We start from the raw sequence: 16,376 nt of genomic DNA, 5'->3' as shown, positions 1-16,376 counted from the left end.
TTTCTTTTGCACTAAAAGGACTTGAGAGAAAAAGGGAGAGGATCTAGGTCTCACCACCCTTTGTCTACCAATTCTTGTACTTGCCTCATGATCTCCTCTTGTTGAGTTTGGGAAACTAAATAACGAAGCTTGTTAGGCAGTGAGCTTCCTGGTAGGAGCTCAATTCGATGGTCATCATCCCCTCGTTTTGGAGGTAAGTCCATAGGGATATCATCGATGAACACATCTTGGAATCCTTTTAGAAAATTAGACAAGTTTAAATCTTCTTGATTCCTACCAATTACATTTGATGAAACATTAGGATCTTTAGGGACTCTTTGAAAAAAATAATGTACGCAAAAAATGAGCTTTTCATTGATTTATCAAAAGCAAGAGGATTTACAAGTGGTATAGTACGACCATACTCACTAGCATCTATATACATGCTCTTTCCCCTATAGGTGAAATAGATTCTCCTTTCAGGGAACTTCATGTTAGCAGCCATGCGGTTGAACCATAATGCCCCTAGGATAGCATCCTCATGTTGGAGAGGAGAGATGAAAAATTCTTATTAGTCGACATAGCTTTAATCATGAAGCCTTAACTTCCCAATCAAGGGAGTAACGGAGGCTTGCTATTGTATGGGAGAGAGTCTTCTTTTGGGGGTCTCATCAAGAGGCCTCCTAAGCTCTCTCTCCTCTTGTAGAGGAAAGGAAATCCTATAAGCAAGAAGTTTAGTAACTTCGGCTTGCAAAGCAAGGTTGCCCATAGCTTGCTGCAACCTAGTAACAAGATAATCGACAAACATGGGGGCATCATCATTAGCACCTTCATGTGCAAAATCAAAGTTATTAATGTTTATTTTACTCTCTTGGTTATTGTCAGCCATGTTAATTATACTTATGTAGAGAATTACTTTGTGATTTGGTACGCTCAAAAACCTTAGTCGCTTCTCTTCTTTACCTTTGAAAATTAGTTCTCAAGCAGCCACACCTTTGGTTTAGACACTGTTGATTGCAAAGACTAGTGGAGAGGGTCTAACATTGTTGAGTTGATTATGGTTCCTATTGAGCTTGCTCATAGCTTAATAATGGTAAAGCCAAAGGCAAGCCCCGAGAGGCTCCATTATCAAGACTATAGTTCCCAACGGTGTACCTCGAACTAAGTCCTTCTCAACCAAGATAATAGATCCCTGTCCCACTTACCCTATTGCAATTAATAGGCCCAACCTTTCATGGACAACTTAAGGACCTCTCTTCTTAAGTAAGAAAATAGAAACCAATAGCTCTGATACCAATGTAATGGAAACGGCCTATGAACTTTGAGAATAGCGAAATTAGGAGAATTAAAGAGAGCATTTTTGTGAGACTACTTTGAGAACATAGAGGGTGAACTTAATTTACGGTAGCAACATAATCATAGTACTTAATTAACTTGGCATGAACAATACTTTGCAAGAGAGAGAGTTTAGAGAACTTGACAACAATTGAGGACTGTATTTATGTGGAGCCGCCCCCCCCTCCAATAGGATTTTGTATTATAGGTTCTCCCATCAAGAGAGACGTGGTACAATACAATCTTTGTGCTCCTTGTGACCTAGGTGATGCGATGAAGATGGAAAGCTTCATGCATCACGAGAATAACATAAACTTTGTGAAAAGCATTAACCATCCCCAGCCAGAGTCCCAAGGCCTCAAACACCTTCAAAGGTGGAGATAGCAAGCAGGGAATGAGGGTAGGGAATAGGAAGAAGAAACATTCATAGGAGAAAGAAATAGTCCCTCACTTATCATCACTCTTCTTGCTAGCATACATAATAGCATAGTAACAAAGATGGAGAAGATTGCAAGCTTAAGCATTGAAGCATTGCTCTTGGTTGGATTTGCATTCCATAGCCAAGAGTGTTCGTGTAGGCTCTCAACTTCTCTTCTAGCTTGGAGAAGGAGATGGAGCTCTTGCTCTTTGCACTTCAAAAAATGTGTGTGTGTGTGAGAGAGAGAGAGAGAGAGAGAGAGAGAGAGAGAGAGAGAGAGAGAGAGAGTATCCCCCAAGCTAGCCCCTAGCTTCCTTGGTCGACCCCCTCTTCTAGCTCATGAAAGAAGCTTATTGGACCCCTTCAAGCTTGATCAATCACATGCAGGGTGCACATCAAGCAAGCATGATAGCATTGAGACAAGTGTCCCCCTTTACCCTTTGAGAGAGAGGACTTGATAAATGCTAAAGCAACAATAAATTAACTAGTTTATCATTGGACCCCTTGGGAGGCCAACCAATAGGCATTAGGCACACTATGAGGGCAACATGAAGAGGAGCTTGAATGTGTCATTGTTGCCTCCTTGGTCTAGGTTTACCTTGAGTGAGGGTGTGTGTGTTCTCTCTCATGCTCCCAACTTGTAGGGATTGCCCCCTCCTTGTAGGGATATTTGTTGACTTTTTGAGACCTCAAGTCCCTCAACCTTGGGTCCGGTTCCCACCACAAGCTCGGCCCTTAAGCCCCTCAAGCTTGGGCCGGGTTCCCATCTCAAGTACAACCCTAGCATCTCAAGCACGACAGGAACCTCAAGAATCTCAGTCATCAAGCACCTCAAGCATCTTAGTCATCAAGCACGATAAGCACCTCAAGCTTGGGCCGGGTTCCCACCTTAAGTACAACCCTAGCTTACCTAAGGTCCAAGGCTTTTCACACTAACTATTGGAGATCTTTAATGAAGGTAACCCAATTTTTCTCTTTGCTAGGTGACATCTAATAAGGATCCATCAAGGATTTTTTGTGCCTCTATTGAAGCCTAGAGTAGTAGCTTGTATGAGTTTCTTTGTGTTTGTGGGACGCATGTCTAACTTCACCATCCTATCTTGTTGCAGTATTAGCGAGAACCACAATTAATTTGGCAAACCATGGGACGAAGCTGACTCGACTAGTGTATAGAGGCTACAAGAGGTTGTAAATCTCTCGGAAAACAACTAACAACTCGCATCTAACTCAAGCTACACTCAAGTGACTGGAATCACCAAAAGCCAATTGCTCATCGCCAAGCAAATCACATCCGTTATAGCATCAAATGACATCCAAACGTAATGAAACTTCTAGGACACGTTTATAAGACCTAAGCACACATGCCTATGGCCTCAAACCCCACTTTAGGTCAAGTTCCAAAATCGCGATTATTAACAGTAGTGGATTTTTGACCTAGTTGTTTTCGACCCAGAATGCATCTAAATGCTTAGCAATGATGCCCCAATACCCCGCCTATGCTTAGTTTTCGATTTAAAAGTGTAAATTCCTAGTTATGATGAAATTAGGCTGCGGATCAGCGACGCCAAAAGCTACGAAATACTGTGAATGGCTTACGTCAATGCGTAGAGCTCTTACTTGTGGTTGCAATGTAACAAACACAATCACAATGTGACAACCGGGGAGGGAGTAGAAAGTGCGAGAAGGAGAGAAGTGAGCGGCGTTAGCTCACACTGTGTATTTCTTATCCAAAAACTTATAAAAATTGGCTTTTATACCTTAGCCAAGGTTTTTGAGTGGTCAAAAGTAATAATTTGGAGTTCTACCAAAGCTAAGAATTGACTGGCTGATACAATCTGGAAGTTTGTAGCCTCGGCTCATTAATTACAAAGTTTAGTAAGAAAATAAGAGTTATAATATTCCCATTTTTTCAAAATAATAATGGTATTACAAGGAGAACTCCGAAAAATGGTGTCCGCATTAGCTTGCTGCTAACATTCCCCCCCTCCCTGCCTGTGTCGTCCCTTGACACAACTTTATGGACTGAAGTAGTCTTCGGGTTGACGGCGGGCAAAGCAGTCTTTCAATGCTTCTAGTGCCTTTTGGTATCTGATTTTGCATTCTTTGTCAGGCACTTGCAAAAATTGCATGGTGACTTGGTTTCTCAGTTCCACCGTTGAATAGCCTACAAATCTGGATGTGAGGTTGCTTGTCACCGGCACAAATATCTTCGTTCGCCAGGTGAAGAATCCAGTGTAGAATGCTTCTTCAAAGGCTAGCATATTATGCGATGGCAAGAACATGCATCTCGCATAGAATCCGTAAAGAATTTCTTCTGAAGGTTGCCCACTCAGATCATAGCATAGGCCTTTGTTATCTTCTAAAAATGAGAGCCATGGGGCTCCTGTCTGCTCAGGCTCATTGAAAATCTGTATGCATGTGAGTAGCGTCCTGCAGATCTTATATAGCATTGCACATGAGAGATCTAGTAGACTCTTGAAGAATGTCATGGTGCCCGTTAGGGTTTTCACCATGTATTCCTCTGTCACTTGGCCTCTCTTTGGAGCTGGCAGCCTGGGGAAATTGAGCCATGTTGGCCTTTTCTTCTGCAGTGCTTCATGCGCTTGCCATGTCCTTACTCTGGGTACAGGATAGAATGTTGGATCTTTCTGTAAGGCTGCAGGTGCTCTTGTGAACAGAATCAGGTACCTTGGATTCTTGTTCAGCCAGCTTAACCTCCACTTTGGGTGGTCTTTATCCGCACCATCTTCTTGCATATCCTTGTACATCCTTTCTTTTACCTGTAAGAGTTCTACCTTGATGAGAGGGTATGGCAGGGATAGCTGGTGCCATTGAGCGTTGATTTGATTTGAGTGATGTTGACAGAGTGTAAAACTCTCAACTCCCAAAATATAGTGGCCTTCCACTGCTCATCCACCTCTAAGGTGGATCTTTTCCTTCGGTGCGTCTTCTTCAGGTTTTGACAGCTAGACCATTGGCACTGTATCTTTGTTAGTAATCTGGACCTTAAAGTCTTCATCACCACTCGGCTCTGCTGTAGACTGCATCTCAAATACAACAAACAAGACCGAGGGAATGTCAATTTGGGGCGGCTGTGAAGTGCCTGCCTCCTCCTGTGTGTCGGGCTTTCCATCTCTGAGGAGTTGATTCATACGCTTCAGTTCTGCAATCTCCTTTAGGAGCTCCTCCTCTCTTTAGACCGGCATCAGTGCCAGGTCTCTGCGCTGTGCCTGTTCAACCTTCAATTCCAGTTCTAAATCTCTGTTTTTATTTTCAAGTGCCTTGTACACTTCATCTGTTCCCTTGATCGAGGCCACGATTGTATTTTCTCTGATTTGCCACAAGAAAATGGCCCGATCATTGATTCTCTGTTGGGAATATTGCAGAGAAGCGTTGGCTACATCTAACTGCACTTGAATCTTTTGAGCTGACAGATAGGTGGTAAGAAGTTCATTCGTCACTTCTGTCGCTGCTCGTCTTTCACCTTGCAGGCATCATATAACTTAGTGAGGAGGTCACCTAACTTCTCCATTTCCTTTTGTTGTTTGTCCCTGGCTATCTGATGCTGTTTGACTTCTGTTTTTAACTCTTGCACTTGCCTTTGGAGATCAGTGATAGTAATCATCCTGTCGTTGAGCTCTCCTTGTAGAGCATCGATGACCATTTCTAGTTCTCTGGATTTTGTGCTGTGGTTTAAGGCTGCTGAGCGGAGTTTCTTCGTCACGTCTTGCATATGCCTTGCATACTCGTTTACTTGTAAAATTACTTTGTCATTGGACTGCCACTCCTTCTGTCTTGCTAGTTGGAATGTGCCTGCAGCCTATTGTGTTGCTTCTTGCTGTGTTGTAAGTGCTAGTGGCACTGTAGAGGTGGATGGTTGTTCTTTTCCTTGGCCATCCTGAGGCTTTGATGCCTCGATAGTTTCTGGCTGAGTGGAAATAGCTGGTGTGGTCTCAACCCTTATCGTCTCTTCAGGTGCTGATCTTTCTGCCTTCTCTGGCTCGGGCTCTTTCTCGTGTGTAGTGGTATGCTCTTTTGCTGTATCTACCTCTTTATCACTTTCTCTCACCAGCTTTTGAGTTTCTGCTGTTGCCTGCTCCGGTTTGGGCTCGGCTTCTTTTTGTCGTTCGGTGTGGTCAGCTTTTTGTGTAGCTTCTATTTGGTGGGTGAATTCATAATCTTTTTCTGTTTTGGTCTCGGCTTCTTCATTGGTATCTTGGCCTGGCGGTGATGGTGGTGGACTAGGCATGGGATGGTCCTGGTGTTTCGGCGGCGGTGAGGTGGGTCGGGGAGATGCCTGGCTTTGCTCTTGGGTCGCCGCTTCCTCAACTTTCTTTGCCGCTCCTTCTGCCTCTTTTAGCTTTAGGGCTTCGGCCTCCTGGTACATTCTTTCTAAATAATCTTTTGGATCCTCGGCCTCTTTTCTTGTATGATGCTTTGATCGAGGTCCTTTCAGGCTTGTGGGTACCCACTTTTCTGGGTGCTTTCCTTATGCTTGCCTACTGCGCTGGTAAGCCTGTTTTTCTCTTTCAAATCGTGCTTGTTTTTGAGCTGGCTCCTCTTGGTGGGAAGCCACAACTTTCCTCTTCATCTCCTCCCTTCTAGCTCTCTTTTCTTCGTTGTCAGAGCTTTCGCTACTGTGTCGCTCTGATGAGCTATCATCTGATTCATCGCCTGATTTAAAAGATCTTTTACCTGATCTTGTAGCTCTTGGAGAGGGTTGTGCTGCCAAGATGCATGTATTCTGATCCGGGGCAGGCGGTAGGTTGTCAGCCATTCCGATGGCATGATAGGCTATTCTTGTCAACACTTCTGGCGCGCCCAAGTATGTGATTTTACCCTCCTTCTTGGTGGCCTTTAGTGTGGTCAAGACATACTGCATGTGGTCCACAGGCTGCCTTGTTGTTGACTTCAGAACTTGAGTAAAGGTGGTGGTCATGTACCTTAGTGGCCTTTTTGCCAGGAAATGGAAGTGTTGATGGTACAGACGGGCTGGCTCTTCCACCTGTTTGTGGATGAGATTGGCGAATGTAGCCGCGGCTATCTCCTTGGTAAATGTGCCCGCGGTTTTCCTGTCTCTTGCCCGCATGGTCATTCCTTCAGTGGGCAGTCTGAGTGCCTCTACCACAATCTCTTTTGTAATTACAACCTTGACCTTGTTCCCTTGGGTGTCTAATATCTGGGCGGTTCTGTCTTCTTTAATGGTGGACAGAAGCTCGTAAGCTTTCTGAAAGTCCACTCCGCAAGGCTCTTGTTCGTAGAAATGTCCTAGCCCCAACCTACGGTTAGCTTCTTTGGTTTCTGGCTTTGCAGCTACATCATAGACCTCTTTAGGCAAGACCTGCAACTTCACCTGATGCCCTTCCTCACTCTTGAACCTGCCAGTGAAGACCGTGGTGTGGTGTTCATCCAGCTATTCTTTAGAAAGATAGGATGCTTTTGCCACCTTGACTGACTCGGGGTCCAGTTGATACGCAGGCAATTCTTGTAGTTTCTCTATTTGGTTTAACTTCTTCTTGGCCTTCTCCGTGGCTTGCATTGCTCTTGTTCAGTGAATAGAGTGCAAAGTTAGTAGAGTTGTCGGATTTTTCTCTGGAATGTCCTTTTAGACTGAAATGCTGATGATTTGGTCCAAATTGCTTCAAATCAATTTTTGAACAAGCAAAGATGCATAAAATCATGCAAGGAACAAAATTGTATGGTCAAAACAAAAATTTGCAACCAAAGTAAATAATCGTGATTATTTACAGCTAAGGAAAATTTTCAACTTTTTGCAAACTTGGCTTTATAGGCTTGAAGTATATGCCAAATACATGCTCTGAGTGAAGTATGGGCTCATTTGGATGCACAGGTTGAAAATGGTACCAGATTTTGGCTTTAGGTCTCTGAACAATAGATATAAAGGAAATTTGAGATTTTGAACTCCAAATTGATTCAAAATTGTCTAGTGGGCTTATCACAACATGTACTTTGGATGTATGATGAGAAAATATCCAAATTCTCCAATTTTGATCAAAAAGTCTTTTCTTCCAAAATTGACATTTTTTGGCATAAATTGGTTCTAGGCATAGTATAGACCTTGGGTATGAGATATGAGATGATTTGGATCAAGAAAAGTTGTTCATAACCCGAATTTTGGCTTGCAAGGACTTCTTTGCGTTTTTTTGGCAATTTTACAAGTAATGGGTGGTCATTTTGGCTCATACTCGATTTTTGGCATGTAATAGGTGTGTACACATGATGGATGAGGTGATTTGACAATTTCCAAGCAAAAATCATGCAAAAGTAAATAATTGTGATTATTTACAACAATGACAAAAACTTTGCAAATCTCACAAATTTTGACTTAAACATGTTTCATACACTTAATACAAGTCCTAAATTGAATTTGGTTAAGTTTGGTCATGCCGGCATCACTTTGTGCTCTGTCCACTCTGAAATCATCGTTTTTTGTGATTACTCTGTCTGTTGGGTTGGTCGGTCACCTTTGAGGCTTTGGACTTATCTGTAACATAGTCATGAAGCTACCTGTCCAACTCTGGCTCATTTGGAGTCAGTTTGGCCTCGTATGTCAAATTTGACGCTTTGTAACCTTCGAGCCGTTTTCTGCTTTTCGAGGGCTTTGCTTGATAGATTTCACCAAACCAATCATATACATCGTATATGGACCTCATTAGCAAGCCATCTGTGGAGTCAGGTCGGAATTCTGGCATTTGCCAAAAACCCTAACTTTTCTACTAGGGACCCCCTTGACCCCAACCGAATGGTCATCTGATGGTATAGAAAGGTTCTATTATGTTAGGGCATGTTATGGTTCAAATCCTGTCTGATTTAGTCAAGTTGGCAGGCTGCTATGGTCAGTTTTAGGTCGTAGGTCTTCGTACCCTGCTCGGTTTCTAGGGTTTTTTTCTAAGGCTTTAGACTAGCTACCGGCCATACAAAATGAATCATTATCGAGTAAAGAACTTACCCCTCATGTCTCGTGTGAGACGGCGTTGAAAAAGGTCAACTGTGGGCTTCGGAAATGACGCGCAAAAGAAGCCGAAAATTCTCTCTGCAAAGACTCCAAGTGGAAATGAGGTGGTTTTAGCCTACCCTGGATATCTATACCTGGACTTCCGAACCAAATTTTCCCAGATTCCTCCGTTAGTCCTACTAGGCCATGAAATCTATGTTAGACTCAAAAATTTCCCTGATCGAATTCCTGTAGCTCATTCTGCAAGAATTTTGCAAATGTAGGCATGGCCTCGTAATTTAGGCTTCCCGCTTTCGTCTTTTGATTTTGTTGAAAATTTTTGTGCTTGTCCGTCTTGTCCTTCTAATCACCATCGTCTCTTCAAATTTTCCATATGAGCTTTCTTACTATTTATTATTAATTTTGACATGTTTATTTGAAAAAATAAAAGAAAATAGCAAAATTCTCTAAAAAAGTAAAGTAAAAATCCAATAATTAAGAAAATCACTTGAAAAACATAGCTTTATTGTTTTTTGTTGGATTTCTCCATTTTTAATCCTCTTTATCAACAAAAATGATGAAAAATACCCAAAAAGGGACTATTTTTGATGATCTTTTGATAGTATATATTATCAATGAATTTTTCCTTGTCGATGAATTATAAGGGCATTATTAGATAATTTTGCAAAAAATCACACGTTAACATGGAACTTTTTCCTCCCTCTTCAAACGTTGCCCTTGATTACTTAGTACTTAGTACCCTTCCACCCCTCCTAGATGGCGTACTCCGGGACGACTGCGTGCATGGGTTGAACAATTGTGTCCATACATTGCCATGATTGGCTCTACCATGATATGAAGATCAATACAATTCAAACCAATATGCTGTGCAAGAGCTGGGTCTTGAGTAAATAACTCAAGGGTTTCCGATGTCGAGGTTTGCTACTGATGTCTTTTAAAGAGAAAATCCTGTAGCTTTTGTGCTCTCTGTTTGATTGTACCATCAGGGTGTTTTAGCATGCTGATTGCTTGAGCTATTGGTAGCACGTTAGACTATTGTCAAGCTTTTTCGCGCCATTGGTAGCTCGATCGGCTTGGTGCTACATGGTGTGTTGGAGTCTGTTGAGACTTAACTCGCCATTGCTTGATTGGTTTCGCGGGCTGTGGAGAAGATAAGTGCTCTTTTTTCCTCCAAACCCTTTTCCTGTTAGGTTCCTTGCTCGTAGATGCTCGATTCTGTGTTCGAATCCTTGGAACCGTCTTATGTTTCTTTGGTGAAGTTTTAGGTACCCAGATCTGATTTGATTTATCCTTAAGTTGTGCTTTTGGTACCCAAATTTTCCTGCATGCTACTTGTAGAATTTGTTTGTCGTGGAGATGGAGAAGATTTGCTTCGTGAATTGGTCTTCTGATTGCATCTTTTTCATTCCTCCTTGCTTGGTGCAACGCCCTCCTTTAGGTGATAGCTTTAGCTGATTCGTATCCCAATCTGGTACTACTTTGTATGTACACATCCAAGGAATGCCAAGAATCATCGTCTCATTCACGTGTTCATCTAGCAAGCATACAAACTGATGTGGACATGAACATCCATGTACTACCACGTTCAAGTTGACTACTCCCAATGTTGGAGTTGGATTCTTGTTGCATCCTTTGATTGTCGTTATTCCTGCGGTCAATGCATGACTTGTTGCCTTCTTGTATGTGGAATAATTGACTGCATTCACTCTAGGTTCTATGTCTACCAAAGCATTGGTGCTATGATTATTGAGCTGTACTTTGATGCGCAGATCCATTCCATCTAACCAGTTGTGTGTTACCATATACATGTGGTAGTGATGTGTGGTTGTTCCCGCTCCGTTTCTCCTATTTTCGGGTAGTTTTCACATCAGGTGCAACATTTACCATGGATGACAACAACAACACAGATGTGTTCAAGATGTTTGCTGCTGAGGACAGGTTGGATGGGGACAACTACCCTATGTAGGCTTATATGATGCAACATGTTCTTGTGTCAAAGGGTGTCTGGAACATTGTGCAGGGCATTGATGTACGTCCTGGTTCGGAGGATGTAGGCGATGTTGAGGATGTTGCAGGTCTTGCTGCAAGGATTGCCGCTGTTAGAGTTGTTTTGCCTACGGCAGAACAAGCTCATTGGGATGTTAAGGATGTGCAGGCTCATGCATTGATTGCGTTGTCTGTGAAGCGCACCATTGTTCCTCACATCCGTTCAGCAAAATCTGCAAAACAGGCTTGGGATATTCTAGCAGGTCTTTATGCAAGCCGCAATGAGGCTAAAATTGCTTTGCTGCGTAAAGAGCTGGAGTCGAAGATTATGCATGAGGAAGATGATATGGACACTTTCCTTGCTAGTGTCAAGGATATCAATGAGCAACTTATTTCTGCAGGTGAAGTCATTTCAGACAGTTCCCTTGTGCAGAGTGTTCTTGATGCCTTACCAGATTCCTACCAGACTTTTGCTAGTACTTGGAGACTGATCACCCAAGGAAATCATGAAGTTGTCAAGTTTGATGCATTATGCACATTGCTGTTGCAAGAGTCACTTTCTAGAAAAAACAGGACTAGGCAGCGTGCATTTGAACATGCTTTTATTGCTTCTCAAAGAAAGGGTGGTAACAGTAATGCAGCCACTTCTTATGATTCTGCTGCGAGTGGCAGAAATTCTGTTCCTAATGCTTTTGTTGGCATCAGTTCGTCTGGCAATTCTGGTGATCAGGGCAAAAAGAAGACGCGTTGCCATTATTGTAAAGACAATGATCACTCGATCAAGTCTTGTCTTAAGTTGAAGGCCAAAGAGGCTAAGAAGAAAGAGGGTGGTTCCACTGCAAATGCTGGTTCCACTATAAATGCAGCCATTGTTGAGTCTTCTATGAAAGGAGATTGTGTTGCTGATGTTGATGCAGAATGGGCTTTTAGCGCAGAGTGCACTTACAATCCTGCTGTCCATGATGCATGCTTGTCAGTTGCTGCAGATTCACAGGTGGTATTTCGACAGTGGTGCTACAAAGCACATTACCTCACATCGTAAATTGTTTACCTCTCTCGAGTCAGTCTCTCATGGGAATTCAGTCACTTGTGCCAACAACGCCTCTTATCTAGTTCAGAGAGTTGGAAAGATTGTGCTCACTGCTGCTAATGGCAGTTCCTTCACACTTGTTGATGCCCTTTATGTACCTGGGATCAAGAAGAATCTCTTGTCTATATCCGCACTTACTAGACTTGGACTTGTAGTCAAATTTGTGGATGACAGATGTACAGTTCATGATGTCAGTTTTGGTGATGAAATTGTTGCATCTGGGCTTTTGTGCCGTGGGCTGCATAAGCTCACTTTGTATGACAAGTGTGGACAAATTTATTTGCAAATGCTGTTGCAATTCAAGGGCTATTTCAGATGCAAAACTTTGGCATGCACGTTTTGGTCATCTGAATTTTGCCAGTTTGCTGCGTTTGCAAAAATATGATATGGTTGCTTCGTTGCCGCCTCTTGAAGCACCTGTCAAACATGTTTGTGAAGGCTGTATTTTGGGTAAGATGCAGCGTTCTAAATTTCCAAAGGATGGTTCAATTTGGGCCACATGTAGGTTGCAGCTTGTGCATAGTGATGTTTGTGGGCCCATGCAAATTCCATCCTTGGGCAATTACCTGTACTTCGTGACTTTCATTGATGATTACTCCAGGCATGCATGGGTATTTCCACTTAAAGCGAAGTCCGAAGTTTTTATGTGCTTCAAACAATTTCTGGCTATGGCTGAAAATGTCTTGAAATGTACTATGGGTACCCTCCGTTCAGATCGAGGGGGGGAGTATATGTCTCATGAATTTAATGCATTTCTGGCTAGTCGTGGGATAAAACACCAATGTACAGTGCCTTATACACCTCAGCAAAATGGTGTTGTTGAGAGGAAAAACAGGTCACTGACGGAAATGGCACGATGTATGGTCAAAAGTCAAGCTTTACCGCATTCTTTTTGGCTTGAGGCCATCATGTGTGCCACTTATGTACTTAACAGTTGTCCTACAAAAGCTTTGCAATCTATTACTCCATATGAAGCATGGCATGATAGAAAGCCTTCTATTGAGCACATGCGCATTTTTGGCTGTTTGGCATATGCTTTTGTGCCACAAGTGCAGCGCAAAAAATTGGATTATAAGGCTGTCAAATGTATTTTTGTTGGTTATAGTGCTGAAAGCAAAGGTTATAGGTTGTATCATCCACAAACAGAACGTATTTTGGTTTCACGGGATGTAGTGTTTGTGGAAGATTCTGTTCAGCCCTTGCTGTCATGTACTAGAGACAATAATGTAAGCTCACAGGACACTTTGTTGCCTCTTTTCAGTGGTGGAAATACGAATGTAAGTTTCAATGAGGCAAATGTACAGCCTATGGGGGTTTTTGAAAATGTTTTAGATCAGCCTATTACTGATGCAGATGTACATGATGTACTTGATGAGGAAAGGGCTGAAAATGAGCAGGCTAGATGTATGCAAAAATGACTGGTGCACCTTTGCGTGACAGTACATTGGATGCACCTTTGTATAGTCGTACTCGTTCAGGCTCTCGCCATGCATCTTGTGCATCAGATTGTTATGCTTTGGCTGTGTCTAGTTTACATGATGTTGAGGAGCCTCTGTCTTTAGATGAAGCACATAATTCAGAAAATTGGATGGTTGCCATCATGCAATCAGAATATGATGCACTTATAGAGAATGACACATAGACTTTATGTGATTTGCTTTCTGGGAAAAAGGCCATTGGTACGAAGTGGGTTTACAAGTTGAAACGCAAGCTGGATGGTGAGATTGATCACCATAAGGCTCGACTTGTTGCAAAGGGTTATGCACAACAAAAAGGCATAGATTATGAAGAGACTTTGGTTCCCACTTGTCGTATGACTATTGTGCGTTTTCTATGTGCATTGGCAGCTCATTTTGGTTGGGATGTACATCAATCAGACATTGTTACTGCTTTCTTGAATGGTGACATATTTGAGGAAGTTTATGTAACGCAGCCTCACGGTTTTGTCATAAAAGGACAAGAGGACAAAGTGTGCAGATGTAAGAAGGGTTTGTATGGGTTGAAGCAATCTCCTCGTGCTTGGTATGAGAAAGCTCACACTCATTTGGTTAAACGAGGCTTTCGTAACAATCCAACAGAAAGCACATTGTATGTAAAGCGTGAGGGTGATGTACTTCTCATTGTGGTTCTTTATGTTGATGATTTGCTGATCACTGGACCAAATGAGAGACATATTGCTGAATTTAAGGCTGATTTGAATGCTACTTTGAAGATGAAAGATTTGGGGCTGTTGCATCATTACTTGGGTATACAGTTTAAGTAGTGTGATGGTGGATTTTCCTTGTGTCACAAAAGTTACATAGACATTGCTATGTAAGTTTGGACTTAAGGATTGCAAACCTATTGCCACTCCCATGGAAATAGGTTTGAAGTTGAGTCTACATGATGCTGGCGATCCTGCTGATGTCACTCTTTACCAAACTGCTGTTGGCTGCCTCATTTATGTATGCAACACGAGGCCCGATATTCAGTTTGCAGTCTCACAGGTCAACAGATTTATGCATAGCCGAGGGTCTAAGCATTGGCAGGCTGTCAAGAGGATTTTCCGCTACCTTAGTGGCACTTTACATCTTGGCTTGTTTTGTCCCAAGGGGGGATCATTGCCGCCAGACTTACATGCTTTTTCGGACTCAGATTGGGCTGGTTGTTTTGACACGCGAGTGTCCACAAGTGGTTTTTGTTTCATGCTTGGCAGTTCATGTATATCATGGTTGAGCAAGAAGCAACCTACTGTGGCCACTTCGAGTTGTGAGGCTGAGTACAGGGCAGTCTTCACAGCTACGGTTGAGTGTGTATGGCTCAGACGCCTTATGGCTGATTTGGGTGTTGGACAGGACACTGCCAACACTATCTACACTGACAGTCAGAGCGCATTGGCAGTTGCGAGGAACCCAATTTTTCATGCTCGCACAAAGCACATTGAGGTGCATTACCACTATGTCAGGGAGAGGCTCTCAGCAGGAGAGATCAGCTTGGCTTATGTGCCAACACAGGACAACCTTGCAGATCTTTTCACAAAGGCATTGTCTCGTGAGAATCTTGAAGCTTTCCGCAAATCTTTGGGCTTACTCCCCTTTGCGGACTGATCATGTCCTCAGGGCATGGCACTTCCCTTTACTCATGTGCCAGCTCTCGTTCACCACATCACTCCAGGGGGAATTTGTGCTACCATATACATGTGGTAGTGATGTGTGTGAACACACTAGGACCGCCGGGGCATTTTTTCCCTCTTTAGGAGGTTTTTCCCCCCCGAGCATTGTATATACGCCCATCACTCTAGGGCTATCTATCTTTCCATTGCACACTAAATAACACACTCTCTATTGTGTGCCTTGAGCTTCCTTCGCCTTCTCCAAGCTGTGTGTGTTTCTTTGCAACCCTAATTCCAACATCGTCGTCTGTTGAAACTGCGTCTTTGGGTAATTCCCATTGTTGATCATCTATTTCCAAAGTGTTGATGGGAATCGATATCTGTTGATGCTTGAGAGCAGCTTTATGCTTGAGTACCCGAAGTCTAGCTTCCTCTTGGGCTTCATCAATAACCTGCTGTCGCTTCATCTTCCTTTGTTTGGCTGCATGAATTCTCTCTAGAAATTTATTGGTTAGTGGAAAATTGTATTTCTTTAAACGACATCCACTAATCCAATTAGCCATTGGTTCACCATCTAGGGTGGACAATTTTACTGCTCCACTTGGAGATACATCTTCAATGATAAATGGTGCGTTTTCCTTTTTCTTAAACTTGGGAATGTGTTGCTTAAGGGAATAGACTAGAACTAAGTCCCCTTTTTGAAGATTTTTGTGATTAAGTGGGAATCAAAAAACTGTTTTTGTTTCCGCTTTTGTGCATAGATATGAGCTGCAACAATTAGCCTTTGCTCGTCTAGCTTTTCCAGATCTTCAAGTCTTTCTGACAATTCATGTCCAGTTCACTCAAGAGTCTGTGCTACCCTTAATGTCGGCAATAGAAATTCTATTGGTAGTATGGCATCAAGACCATAAACAAGGTTAAAGGGTGTAGCATTTAGAGCTGTTTTGAACGAAACTCGATAAGTCCACAAAGCAACATGGAGATTCATTTCTCAGTTTGTCCTCCCTGAACTAATCACTTTGGTCAGTACCGAGCTAAGATTTTTATTTGTATGCTCAGCTTGTCCGTTTGCTTGTGGGTGATAGGGAGTTGATTTGTTTGGATAACCATAAACTCATTAAGAAAATACTCTATTACCTCGTTGTTAACCCTCACGGCTTATGGACACCCTATCACCTACACCGGATGGTGTAACCTACGGCGGACATTGTATTATTTATTTGGTAGAGTCAGGTATCGGGCTTGTCGGTCCAATAGGAAAAGGGTAAGAGTGATCGCCGATGAGAGGTGCACTCTAACTGGAACATTTAAGGGATTAGTTGGCTAAGCATGGGCGCCCAAGTGTGAATGGGGTGAGCTCATATAAAAGTCAACTAAACCTAAAATTCACTCATTCTCTCATTTGTGCAATAGAAGAGTGCTCTTGCTCCATCTCCATCTTCTTCTTCTTCATCTCCTTATGTGTGTGTGTATGAGAGAGAGAGAGAGAGAGAGAGAGAGA

The sequence above is a fragment of the Adiantum capillus-veneris genome, chromosome 3 (assembly GCF_014529385.1).
Source record: "Adiantum capillus-veneris isolate H3 chromosome 3, ASM1452938v2, whole genome shotgun sequence".
NCBI classification, from domain to species: Eukaryota; Viridiplantae; Streptophyta; class Polypodiopsida; order Polypodiales; family Pteridaceae; genus Adiantum; species Adiantum capillus-veneris.
This window is presented reverse-complemented; position numbering follows the sequence as displayed.